This window comes from Nicotiana tabacum, chromosome 2 (genome assembly GCF_000715075.1).
Source record: "Nicotiana tabacum cultivar K326 chromosome 2, ASM71507v2, whole genome shotgun sequence".
Classification (NCBI taxonomy): Eukaryota; Viridiplantae; Streptophyta; class Magnoliopsida; order Solanales; family Solanaceae; genus Nicotiana; species Nicotiana tabacum.
The window spans coordinates 17,730,663-17,745,013 of NC_134081.1; positions in this window are offsets into that span (position 1 = coordinate 17,730,663).

Below are 14,351 nucleotides of genomic sequence, written 5' to 3' on the forward strand. Positions count from 1 at the left end.
TTGTTGGTTTAATATTTCTTGAAAATTGATTCCAATATGAATTTTCTTATGCAACTAATTAATTTAAGCGAGCTTAAGAAAAAATATTAATATAATTATCTAAATTTGCATTAATGAAGGCTTTGCTTTATGCTGAGTAATTTCTATCTCTATTGATTGTTTCTGGGTGTTATATACATTGTGTGGAGCCTTAAGCTATTTGTTGTGAAATTAATTAATTTTGATATATCTTTGGAATTTGGTTGTGGCCATTGGGCAAATTGTGATATGAATTGATTTTATTATTTCACCGTGTTAATTTTTCGTGTAAATTGTTATGTTGTGTGAGTTATTATTTTTGGAAGATAAGGGTGGCATTTCACCGTTGATATTATGTGGGTATAAGGGTGGCATTTCGTTGTTGTTGTGTTTATTGGAATATTGTCTTGGCAGAGCGATAAGGGTGACTATAGGAGCGATAAGGGTGGCAATATGAACGATAAAGGCGGATATTGATATTGTCTGGGTGGAGCGATACGGGTGGCTATAGGAGCGATAAGGGCGGCAATAGGAGCGATAAGTATGGCTATTGATATTGTCTGGGTAGAGCGATAAGGGTGGCTATAGGAGCGATAAGGGCGGCAATAGGAGCGATAAGGGTGGCTAAAGGAGCGATAATGGTGGCTATTGTCAGGGACGATATGTGATGATGTGGGGTTGATAATTTTCATGTGATGTTGTGATTTGCTTGTGTTTATTTTTATACCTTGTGCAATTTATCTTGTTGTTGGTAAATTAATAACAATCTGATTTATGTTGAAATTGAGAGCATATGGCCATTGCCAGCGAATTATAAAATGAAATATGGGCACGAGGTGCTGTGAGTAAATAATGAGGATATTTGGCACGTGAATTGTCTATGCAGTTGTGATATAAAATGTGGGTACGAGGTGCTGTGATGAAATGATAATGATAATTGGCACGTAAATTGTCCGTGCAGTTGTGATATGAAATGAGGGCACAAGGTGCCGGGAAAATATGATGATTTAATTATGGGCACGAGGTACCGTGGAAATATAAAAATAGGCTGAGACCCGTATTTTTATGATTATGAAATGAGGTGTCACATGGTGACTTTTTAATTGAAAGAATTATATTCAAAAATAATTAAATGAACGAATTGTATTTGAAAGATATTTATTTAAGAAAATTATATTTGAAAAAGATTTATTGAAAGAATTATATTTGAAAAAAAATTATTTGAGAAAACTACATTTGAAAGAGAGTTATTTGGAAGAATTATATGTGACAGATATTTATTTGAAAAACTTGAATTAATTAGGCGTACATGTATTTATTAATTGTTGAGTGATATTTATGGTATTCTTGTTGTCTTGCTGCGCATACCACTGGTTGTTTTATCCCTCCCTTATTGCTATCTGTTTTCTAATATTTTGTATATTATATTGGAGAGGTTATTAGACTAGTGAGTGTCTTGACTGTACCTCATCTCTACTCCATTGAGGTTAATCTTGATACTTACTGGGTACCGACCGTGGTGTACTCATACTACACTTCTGCATATTTTTGTACAGAGCCAGGTATTGGAGATATCAGACTTGAGCAGAGTTAAAGCGGGACCGTAAGGATTCAAAGAAGAGCTGCTTTGTCGTCATAGTCCCTTGGAGTCTTTTCATTTTATTGTAATGTTAAATTTTAATCAAACAGTATTGTATATTCGGTCCTCGTGATCATTCCATGTATTCAGTTAGAGTTCGTGACTTAGTACTACCAGTCTTGGGAGGTTTTATATTCATATTTATTCCGATGTTAGTTTTGGTTACTTATTTAATTAAAAAAACAAATGGCTTCAAAATGTAATTGAAATCAGCTTACCTAGTCTTAGAGACTAGGTGCCATCACGGCGCCTGTGGTGGGATTTTGGGTCGTGACACAAAATTAGGACAATTTTGATAAATACATTTCAAATATTACATAGGAAGGAAACATTCCTCCTCTATCTTTTCTTTTTTTAAATATAAATTGTTTAATCATTAATGACGAATAACAAATACATCAGATTTTGCATTAGATAAATTATCAATTAATATTTGTTTAATATTAAACACTTTAAAATTAACTAAAAAAATTATTACTAATAATTTCTTATTTGAATTATTTGTAGGAACTCTTAATATTTATATTCAAAATTGAATATGATGTTACTCATATAAATTCTTTCTTATTTGAATGGCATAAAATAACTATAACTCCTTAATCTAATTCACATCCATAGAATAAAAACTAAAAATTTAAATTCAATTCTTTATTTATCAAAATCTAATAAAGATTATGATAATTGAATATGAACGAACTAAGTTGCACCCGTTTCAATAATTTTGTTTGAATAAAAAAATGATCAAGAATATCAAGGTCTATTGTCTCCTGCTTCGACTAATAAATTTAACCAAATTATTATATTTTTAATTCAAGTGAGAAAAGAGAGTTTGGATATAACGATGAACAGGGAAACCAGAACGGTAAAATTCATAAAGAATAAGTAAGAACGAACTGATACAAAAATCGATAATATTGGTCTGACACTCCTTCTGTTAAGGATATATTAGATATACCTAAATCCAATCTCATATTTGATGATTCGAACATATTTCGTGAATGTTATTTGATATAAAATATATATGGCATTTGATATTCTTTTATCATTGTTATTAATTGCTTGATTAATTTGATAAGGTTCTTGACTAAATTGTAAGACTTGACATGGTGATGGAGATCATGATAATGAGAGTGAAGTTTCTCATAATTTAATCCAAATTTATTTTTGATCATAGGGTTATTAATTTGGACATTAGTAATTCGGTTAGATCAATATTTATGTGATCGTCTTTATGGGATAAAGATTAGTTGATCTCATTAACTAAATCACATAGATAGATGATGCATATGGAGATATGATCATTGAACCGACTCATTGGATAATTTCTAATGGTTAGAATTACCATAAATTATTAATAGGATATTCTCTTGATGAATGTGATGTAAGAGTTTCCTTTAACCTGAGATTATCATAGTAATTTACAAGTTATTTATTGTGTTTTGATACTGGACAGCTATGGACCTAGAACAATAGTTGAAAGGATATTGTGCATGATCAAATGCTTGTAGAATTGGTGATTGATCAAGATGGAATCTGACAACTCTTGGTCATGAGTTTAAGCTCCATGTTGTTATGAATTATAAACGACCAAACTAATACCTTGGCCAGGGCGGATGAATGAAAGAAGAAAAGAGTTTCTTAGGCCATTCAATGATCGATTAAATTTTACATGAACACATAATTGGTCGCCTATTAGGATTTGACAGTTGAACCATATCCTAGGGTGACTCGGACCTATAAGGACAGAAGGAAATACTACATTATTCTTCTTCGGGTTCTTGAGAGTAAATTATATACTTCATTCTATCCGATCGTTAAGGAATGTTGCTAGAAGCAACCCTTGATTAGTATATTGATCTGATTAATTTACTACCTGCTCAGTATTGAACCTATGGGGTCGCACACTAACAAGTATTCTGATCTTTGCTAAAGGATTAATTACTTTTTTACTTGATAATTAAATTAAAGAATTTAATTTTATCAAATAAATTAAAATATTAGTCCAAATAGAATATTATTATATTCTTTGCTAGCACAAAGGATATAATAAATATTGTGAATAAATTAAAGTTTTTTATTTGGAATAGAAAATTAAATTATATCTCTTGTTTGAAATATATATATATATATATATATATATATATATATATATATATATATATATATTTAATACCATAATTAATATTTATTTATATATGGGATGTATAAAAACATTAATAAAGACTACTTGATCCAATTTTGAATTGGACATGGAATGTCCATAAAGGAATTCCTGCGGTACACTTCATGGTAATTGAAGACTTATGAATCAAGTCCAATCACGTCTAAAGTCCATAAAAAGGACTGTCGGCAACCTCAATCCAATTTGCAATTGGATTAATATAATATTTTATTAGGAAAAGATTTTAGCAATGAACTTGCACAATAAGTCACGACCTTTAATTTTTTTCTTAACCTATTGGACGAGGAAGTGCGAAATATAATGCATCCATGAGCCACACAGTCTCTCGAGAGATTTTTGACACGGAAAATTGTTTACTTGTCCTATTACTACAAGTTTTTGAGAAAACTTTCAGCTTAAGTTTTTTATTCAATTTGTTCGAGGGTTTCATTGATCAAAGAGTTGATAGCAAGAATCGGTTTCAGTGTGGATACGCATAAAGTCTTCGCACTATTGAAGAAATTTTGAAACAAGACTCTCTTCACGAGGTACATTTTAGATCCGATCTTTAACATGTAAATGAATTTTAATGCGAAAAGGTCTGCCTAGGATTGTTAATTGTCTTCCGCTATGTGTTACTGTATAGGGTAAAATATGATATGACGCGTGGCTGACTTGTCACAACCCAAAATCAATCGTCGTTATGGCGCCTATCGTGGAACTAGGCAAGCCAACTATTCAACCAGTTCGACCAAATAAAAGCTTTGAAAATTATACGAAAGCAGTTAATATTTAAGAAAAACCTTTTTAAAACATAAATAAATCCACAACGTATTACAAATCCTTCCCAAAACATGGGTGTCACCGAGTACATGAGCATCTATACCAGGAACAGTCTACTACAATGCCTAAGGAATAAGAGTGAAATGCAAATAAAGATAATGAAGGAGAGTCAAGGCCTGCGAACGCCATACATCTACCTCGATAGTCTCCCCGATCAGCTGCTCAAATATCAATACCCGCTATGATCGAAAACACCTGGATCTGCACACGAAGCGCAGGGTGTAGCGTGAGTACAACCAACTCAGTAAGTAACAATAATAAATAAGGAACTGAAGGATAGTGACGAACTACACAGTTATAGTTTATTTTCACTGATCTCAATAAGAAAGTAGACCTGCTTTCAAATCCAACAATTTAGGTCAAATCGGTTTATACATGCCAAGTTCAAGAAAACTCCGGATATAGTACCTCTAAGAAGTTTCAAATAATGACATATAGCAGCTATGTGTAACAATAATGAAAGAAAATACCGCCTCTCAGGGCAACAGTCACTTACTCTATCACAATAGCTCATCACTCGGCTCTCAGCCCTCAACACTCACACTCGATAGGTACCTGCGCTCGCTGGGGGTGTACAGACTCCGGAGTGGCTCCTTCAGCCCAAGTGCTATGTTGCTGCGGCGTGCAGCCTGATCCCAAATAAATAGCCATAAGGCTCGGCATGCAACCCGATCCACATATATATATATATATATATATATATACATACACCATCCTAAGGCTCGTTGCGGCATGCAACCCGGTCCATAAACATACGTATAACTTACAGCTCGGCACTCAGGACCTAACTCAGTCGCCGACCTCTCCAGTCTCTTAGGTTCTTAGAGATCATAAAAATCAGCCCATATAGAGATAACATAATATATCAACAAGAACAAGAATAAAGTGAGATATGACACGCAAGTAAAATCGTGTCTGAGTACAAAACAGTAATTAGCAAATAATTCAACAAGTACACGATCTCTGCGGGTCCCAACAGTGTAATCACATAGCCTAGCCATAATTTCTAACATGATTTACAGTCAAAGTTCTATATCACAGGGAGAGCATACGACTAACAACAAGTTATTCAACTTTACAGCTTCTATGGAATTGACCAAATCATAATTTCTACGGTGCACGCCCACATGCCCGTCACCTAGCATGTGCGTCACCTCCAAAACAATTCACATAACGTGTAATCTGGGGTTTAATACCCTCAAGACCATATTTAAAACTGTTACTTACCTCAATCCGAGTAAAATTCTACTCCAATATGCCTTTGCCTCGTAAGTCGGCCTCCAAATGCCCCGAATCTAGCCACAAGCAATACAACACAATCAATACGAGCTAAAGGAATCAATTTCACAAAAAAATACGAAATTATAAGCCAAAATCCGAAATTAGCCAAAAGCCGGTCCCCGGGCCCACGTCTCGAAATCCAAGAAAAGTCACAAAATCCAAAAGCACATTCACTCACAAGTCTAGTCATACCAAATTCATCAAAATCTGACACCAAATGGCCATTCAAATTCTCAAAATAAATTCTCCAAATCCCTAGCCTCAAACCTCCAAATTACACCTCAAAAATACACCAACTAGTTGAAAAATTGGTGAGGAACATAATTATTGAAGAAAGAAGAACACAAGGAACTTACCTCAAGAATCCCCTTGAAAATTATCTCAAAAACCTCCAAAATCTGAGCTCAAATGTTAGAAAATGAAGAAAACCGCGAGCCCTTATGTTTATATGTTCTAACCAGTCAAACCGCACATGTGGTCCCAAAATCCGCTTCTGCGGTGAAAACTCCGCACCTGTGGAAGTCACTTAACCCAGCTGCCTCCGCTTCTGCGAGCCCTGGACCGCATCTACACAAATCGCATGTGCGGAAAACTTCATCGCACCTGCGAGCCAGCCCGCACCTGCGCTCGTCCTCCCACTTCTGCGCAAGCGCTTCTGCACCCACATGTCCACATCTGCGACCTCTTCCCAAATCCTTCCTGGCCGCTTCTGCGGTCCCTTTCTCGCTTCTGCGAGCTCGCATCTGCGGTTCCCAATCCGCAGGTGCAATTACACCAACAATTGCAAATCTTCAGCAATTTTTCAACTTCAACCCTTGGTCCGTTAACTACCCAAAATCAACCCTAGGCCCCCGGGACCTCAACCAAGCATACAAACATGTCTTAAAACATCATACGAACTTAGTCGAATTCTCAAACCAACCCTATAAGTCATATAACAACTGTAGGGAACAAAAGGAGCAGTAAATGGGGGAACAGGGCTACAACTCTCAAAACAACCGGCCGGGTCGTTACATCCTCCCCCTCTTAAATATACATTTGTCCTCGAACGGGTCTAGGAACATACCTGGAGTCTCAAATAGGCATGGGTATCTACTCCGCATCTTCTGCTTGATCTCCCAAGTAGCGTCCTCAATGGGCTGACCTCTCCACTGCACCTTCACTGAAGTTATATCCTTTGACCTCAACTTTCGAGCCTGCCGATCAAAAATGGCCACCGGCTCCACATCATAAGTCAAATCACCCTCCAATTGAACCGTGCTGAAATCCAAAACATGAAACGGATCGCCGATGTACTTCCGGAGCATAGAAACATGAAATACTGGATGCACACTCGACAAACTAGGTCACAAGGCAAGCTTTTAAGCCACCTCCCCAATCCTCTGAAGTACCTCAAAAGGCCCAATGAACCGAGGGCTCAACTTTCCCTTCTTCCCGAATCTCATAACACCCTTCAAGGGTGAAACCTTCAGCAGAACCTTCTCCCCAACCATGTTAGACACATCACGGACCTTCCTGTTGGCATAACTCTTCTGTCTAGACTGCGCCATGCAAAACCGCTCCTGAATCAATTTAACCTTGTCCAAAGCATCTTAAACCAAGTCAGTACCCAATAGACTAGCCTCTCCTGGCTCAAACCAACCCACCAGATATCTACACCGCCTCCCATACAAAGCCTCATACAGAGCCATCTGAATTCTCATCTGGTAACTGTTGTTGTAGTCAAACTCTGCGAGCGGCAGAAACTGGTCCCAAGAACCCCCAAAATCAATGACACAAGCGCATAACATGTCCTTCAATATCTGAATAGTGCGCTCAGACTGTCCGTCCGTCTGAGGGTGAAATGATGTGCTCAACTCAACCTGAGTGCCCAACTCTCGCTGTATTGCTCTCCAGAACTGTGATGTAAACTGCGTTTCTTGATCTGAAATGATGGACACTGGCACATCGTGAAGGCAGAAAATCTATCGAATGTAAATCTCAGCCAACCGCTCCGAGGAATAGGTAGTACCAACTGGAATGAAGTGCACAAACTTGGTTAGCTGATCCATAATCACCCAAATAGCATCGAGTTTCCTCGAAGTTCGTGGGAGCCCAACTACGAAATCCATGGTGATACGCTCTCACTTCCACTTTGGAATCTCTAACCTCTGAAGCAATCCACCTGGTCTCTGATGCTCATACTTCACCTGCTGACAGTTAAGGCACCGAGCTACAAATCCCACTATATCTTTCTTCATTCTTCTCCACCAATAGTGTTGCCTCAAGTCCTGATACATATTCGCAGCACCCAAATGGATGGAATACCGCAAACTGTGGGCCTTCTCAAGAATCAACTTACGTAGACCATCCACATTTGACACACAAATTCGATCATGCATCCTCAATAACCCATCATCCCCAATAGTCACATCTCTGGTATCACCGTGTTGAACCCTGTCCATGAGGACAAGCAAATGAAGATCATCATACTGGTGCTCTCTGATGCGATCAAATAAGGAAGACCGAGAAACCACACAAGCTAGGACTCGAATGGGTTCCGAAATATCCAATCCCACAAACCGGTTGGCCAAGGCCTGAACATAAACTACAAGAGGTCTCTCACCAATGGGAATAAATGCAAGGATACCCATACTCACCGCCTTTCTGCTCAAGGCATCGGCCACCACATTGGCCTTCCCGGGATGATACGGAATGGTGATATCATAGTCCTTTAGCAGCTCCAACCATCTTCGCTGCCTCAAATTTAGATCCTTCTGTTTGAACAAATGCTGGAGGCTCCGATGATCCGTAAACACCTCACAAGATACACCGTAGAGATAATGCCTCTAAATCTTCAATGCATGAATGATGGAAGCTAACTCTAAATCATGAACAGGGTAGTTCTTCTCATGAGGCTTCAACTGGCACAAAGCATAAGCAATCACTCTACCCTCTTGCATCAACACACACCCAATGTCGATCCGAGAAGCATCACAATACACTGGATAAGAGCTTGAAGCTAATGGCAAAACTAGAGCTGGAGTTGTGGTCAAAGCAGTCTTAAGCTTCTGAAAGCTCTCCTCACACTCATCCGACCACCTGAAAGGAGCACTCTTTTGGGTCAATTTGGTCAAGGGCGATGCAATAGACGAGAAACCCTCCACGAAGCGACGATAATAACCGGCCAAGCCGAGAAAGCTATGAATCTCTGTAGCTGAGGACGATCTGGGCCAACTCTGAACTACCTCTATCTTCTTTGGATCCACCTGAATACCCTCACTGGACACCACGTGTCCCAAGAATGCCACTGAGCTAAGCCAAAATTCACACTTGGAGAACTTGGCATAAAGCTTCTCCTCCCTTAACCTCTATAACACAATCCTCAAATACTGGGCATACTCCTTCTGGCTACGAGAGTACACCAGCATATCATCAATGAACACTAAAGCAAACGAGTCGAGATAAGGCTGAAACACACTGTCCATCAGATGCATGAATGTTGCTGGGGCGTTGGTCAGCCTAAATGACATTACAAAGAACTCATAATGACCATAACGGTTCCTGAAGGATGTCTTTAGAATATCCAAGCCCCGAATCTTCAACTGGTGATACCCAGACCTCAAATCAATCTTGGAGAACACCCTCGCTCCCTGAAGCTGGTCAAACAGATCATCAATACTCGGCAATGGATACTTGTTCCTGATAGTAACTTTGTTCAGCTGCCTATAATCAATGAACATCCTCATAGTACCATCTTTTTTCTTCACAAATAGAACTGGTGCACCCCAAGGTGACACACTAGACCTAATAAACCCCTGATCAAGGAGTTCCTGGAGTTGCTCTTTCAACTCATTCAACTCAGCTGGTGCCATACGGTATGGAGGAATAGAAATGGTTTGGGTGCCCGACACCAAATCAATACTAAAGTCAATATCCATGTAGGGCAGCATGCCCGGCAGGTCAGTAGGAAATACGTCCGGAAACTCCCGCACCATCGGGACAGAATCAATAGTGGGAGTATTAGCACTAACATCCCTCACAAAGGCTAAATAAGATAAACAACCCTTCCCAACCATCGGCTGGCCTTCAAATATAAAATCACTCTACTGGGAACATAGTTCAGAGGACCTCTCCACGTAATCCTTGGCAATCCCGGCATCGCCAACGTCACGGTCTTAGCGTGACAATCTAGAATGGCATGACATGAAGACAACCAATCCATGCCCAAAATCACGTCAAAGTCCACCATACTAAGCAGCAAAAGGTCAACTCTAGTCTCCAATCTCCTAATAGTCACCACACAGGACTGATATACACGGTCCACAATGATAGTATCGCCCACGGGCATAAAGACATGAACAGATGAAGCTAAGGACTCACGGGGCATATCCAAATGATAAGCCAAATACGATGATACATATGAATAAGTGGAACCAGGGTAAAATAATACAGAGGCATCCCTGTGGCAAACTGAGACAATACCTGTGATCATTGCATACGAAGCAACAATATCTGGTCTGGCAGGAATAACATAGAATCGGGCCTGACCACCACCTAATCAGCCTCTCCCTCTAGGGCGACCTCTAGCTGACTAGGCCCTACCCCGAGCTGGCAGAGTAGGTGGTGACTGTGCCATGGTGGAACTGACCCCCAGAAGGAACACCACTGGGTCCACCCTATCTACGAGGCCTCTTGGCCTCCCTCTCAACCAGCTCCTAGCTACGGACCATCTCAATCTGATGAGAAATATCAACAACCTCAACCAAGGTAGCACCTGACACCCTCTACCTAGTCATAAGAAACTGCAGCTGATACGTGAGTCCATCAATGAACCTCCTAATCCTCTCCCTATTAGTGGGAACCAACAAGACTGCATGAAGAGCCAACTCAGAAAACCTCATCTCGTAATGTGTCACAGACAGATCATCCTGACGAAGTTGCTCAAACTGCCTGCGCAGTTCCTCTCTACGGGACTGGGACACGAACTTCTCCAAGAAGAGGACAGGAAACCCCTCCCATGTAAGTGGTGCTGTGCCGACCGGCCTACGCATTTCATAAGCCTCCCACCAACTGAAGGCAGCCCCAGAGAACTGAAAAGTAGTTAATGAGACCCCACTGGTCTATAGAATACCTGCTGTACGGAGAATCCTATGACACTTGTCCAAGAAACCCTGGGCATCCTCCGCCTCTGTACCACTGAAAGATGGAGGCTCGAGTCTCCCAAACCTCTCCAATCTCCGCTGCTCATCATCAAACATAACAGGAACCACATGGGCCTGAGCAGCTGAAGGCAGCCCCACCAACTGAAGGCAGCCCCAGAGAACTAAAAAGTAGTTAATGAGACCCCACTGGTCTACAGAATACCTGCTGTACGAAGAATCCTATGACACTTGTCCAAGAAACCCTGGGCATCCTCCGCCTCTGTACCACTGAAAGATGGAGGCTGGAGTCTCCCAAACCTCTCCAATCTCCGCTGCTCATCATCAGACATAACAGGAACCACATGGGCCTGAGAAGCTGCAACCGACTCGGCTGGTAGTGCCCCCGATGTCTGGAGTCACTGTATCACCTGCTCTGGTGTGCGGGCGGTGGGAGTCTAAGTACATCCCTCGTCTTGAGAAGTGGCTGTTGCGGCCAAAATAGATACCGCCTGAGCAAGACTGGTGCACACAGTTAGAATTTGAGCTAAGGCCTCCTGAAGGCCTGGAATTACAATGGGTATGGGTGGTGTCTGAGTTGGCCCTACAGGCTCCTCCACAACTGGAACCTGCTCTTGAACTGGGGCAACTGGCGGATCTGCAGGTGCCGCCCTAGCTACCGTACGAGTTGCACCTTTGCCCCTATCGCGGCCTCGGCCTCTCGCGGCCCTGACTGGTGGTACTGGTGGCTGTCCATCCTACCCAGTAGTAGGTGTCCTCACCATCTGTAAGAGTAGAATAACAGAAGTTTAGTTATCGGAATCAACAATCTGCACGACAAGAGTACTAAAATGTGAAATTTCCTAAGGGTTCTGCAGCCTCTCGAAGATAAGTACAGATGTCTCTGTACCGATCCTCAAGACTCTACTAAAGCTTCTCATGACTCGTGAGACCTATGTAACCTAGGCTCTGATACCAACTTGTCACGACCCAAAATCAATTATCGTGGTGGCGCCTATCGTGGAACTAGGCAAGCCAACTATTCAACCAGTTCGACAAAATAAAATCTTTGAAAATTATATGGAAGCAGTTAATATTTAAGAAAAACCTTTTAAAAACATAAATAAATCCACAACATAGTACAAATCCTTCCCAAAACTGGGGTGTCACCGAGTACATGAGCATCTATACCGGGAACAGTCTACTATAATGCCTAAGGAATAAGAACTGAAATGTAAATAAAGATAATGAAGGAGAGTCAAGGACTGCGAACGCCATGTAGCTACATCGATAGTCTCCGAGATCAGTTGCTCAAATATCAACACCCGCTATAACCGAGAACACCTGTATCTGCACACGAAGTGCGGGGTGTAGCGTGAGTACACCCAACTCAGTAAGTAATAATAATAAATAAGAAACTGAAGGATAGTGACGAGCTACACAATTATAGTTCATTTTCAGTGATCTCAACAAGAAAGTAGACCTGCTTTCAAATCCAACAATTTAAGTCAAATCGTTTTATACATGCCAAGTTCAAGACAAATTTGGATATAGTACCTCTCAAAAGTTTCAAATAATGACATATAGCAGCTATGTGTAACAACAATGAAAGCAAATATCAGCCCAAACAGAGATAATACAATGAATCAATAAGAACAAGAAGAGACTCAGATATGACACGTAAGTAAAACCGTGTCTGAGTACAAAACAACAATTAGCAAATAATTCAACAACTACACGACCTCTACGGATCCCAACAGTGTAATCACATAGCCTAGGCATGATTTCTAACATAATTTGTAGTCAATGTTCTATATCACAGGGAGAGCATATGGCTAACAATAAGTTATTCAATTTTACAGCTTTCACGGAATGGACCAAGTCACAATTCCTACAGTGCACGCCCATACGTCCGTCACCTAGCATGTATGTCACCTCCAAAACAATTTACATAGTGCGTAATCCGGGATTTTATACCCTCAAGACCATATTTAAAACTGTTAGTTACCTCAATCCGGGCAAAATTCTACTCTAATATGCCTTTGCCTCATAAGTCGGCCTCCAAATGTCCCGAATCTATCCACAAGCAATACAATACAATTAATATAGGCTAAAGGAATCAATTCCACAAGAAAAATACAAAATTATAAGCCAAAGTCTGAAATTGGCCAAAAGTTATCCCCCGGGCCCACGTCTCAAAACCCAACAAAATCACAAAACCCGAAAGTCCATTCACTCACGAGTTTAGTCATACCAAATGCATCAAAATTCGACACCAAATGTCTATTCAAATCCCGAAAATAAATTCTCCAACTCCCTAGCCTCAAACCCCTAAATTGCACCTCAAAAACACACCAACTAGGTGGAAAATCATTGGAGAACATAATTATTTAAAAAAGATGAACACAAGGAACTTACCTCAAGAATCCCCTTGAAAGTCCTCTAAATAACCTCCAAAATCCGAGCTCAAAATGTTAGAAAATGAAGAAACTCGCGAGCCCTTATGTGTATATGTTCTGCCCAGTCAAACCGCACATGCGGTCCTAAAATCCGCTTCTGCGGTGAAAACTCCGCACCTGCGGAAATCACTTAACCCAGCTGCCTCCGCTTTTGCGAACCCTGGACAGCATCTGCGCAAATCGTAGGTGCGGAAAATTCCATCGCACCTACGCGCCAGCCCGCACCTGCGCCCGTCCTCCCGCTTCTGCGCAAGCACTTCTGCGCCCACATGTCCGCATCTGCCACCTCTGCCCAAATCCTTCCTGGCCACTTTTGCGGTCCACTTCTCTCTTCTACGAGCTCACATCTGCGATTCCCAATCCGCAGGTATGATTACACCAGCAATTGCAAATCTTCAGCAATTATTCAACTTCAACCCTTGGTCCGTTAACAACCCAAAATCAACCCGAGGACCCCGGGACCTCAACCAAGCATACAAACATGTCTTAAAACATCATACGAACTTAGTCAAATTCTCAAACCACCTCAAACAACATCAAAAACATGAATCGCACATAGATTCAAGGCTAATGAACTTTGAAATTTCCAAATTCTACAAACGACGTCGAAACCTAATAAATCATGTCTGATTGACCTCAAATTTTGTACACAAGTCACAAATGACACCACGAACCTACTTCCACTCCCGGTCAAATTTTCCAAAAATTTATCTTTCGCCATTTCATGCCTAATTCAACTACAGACCTCCAAATCATAATCTAGACACGCTCCTAAGTCCAAAATCACTAAACGGAGCTAGCGGAACCCTCAAAACTGGGATCTGGGGTCG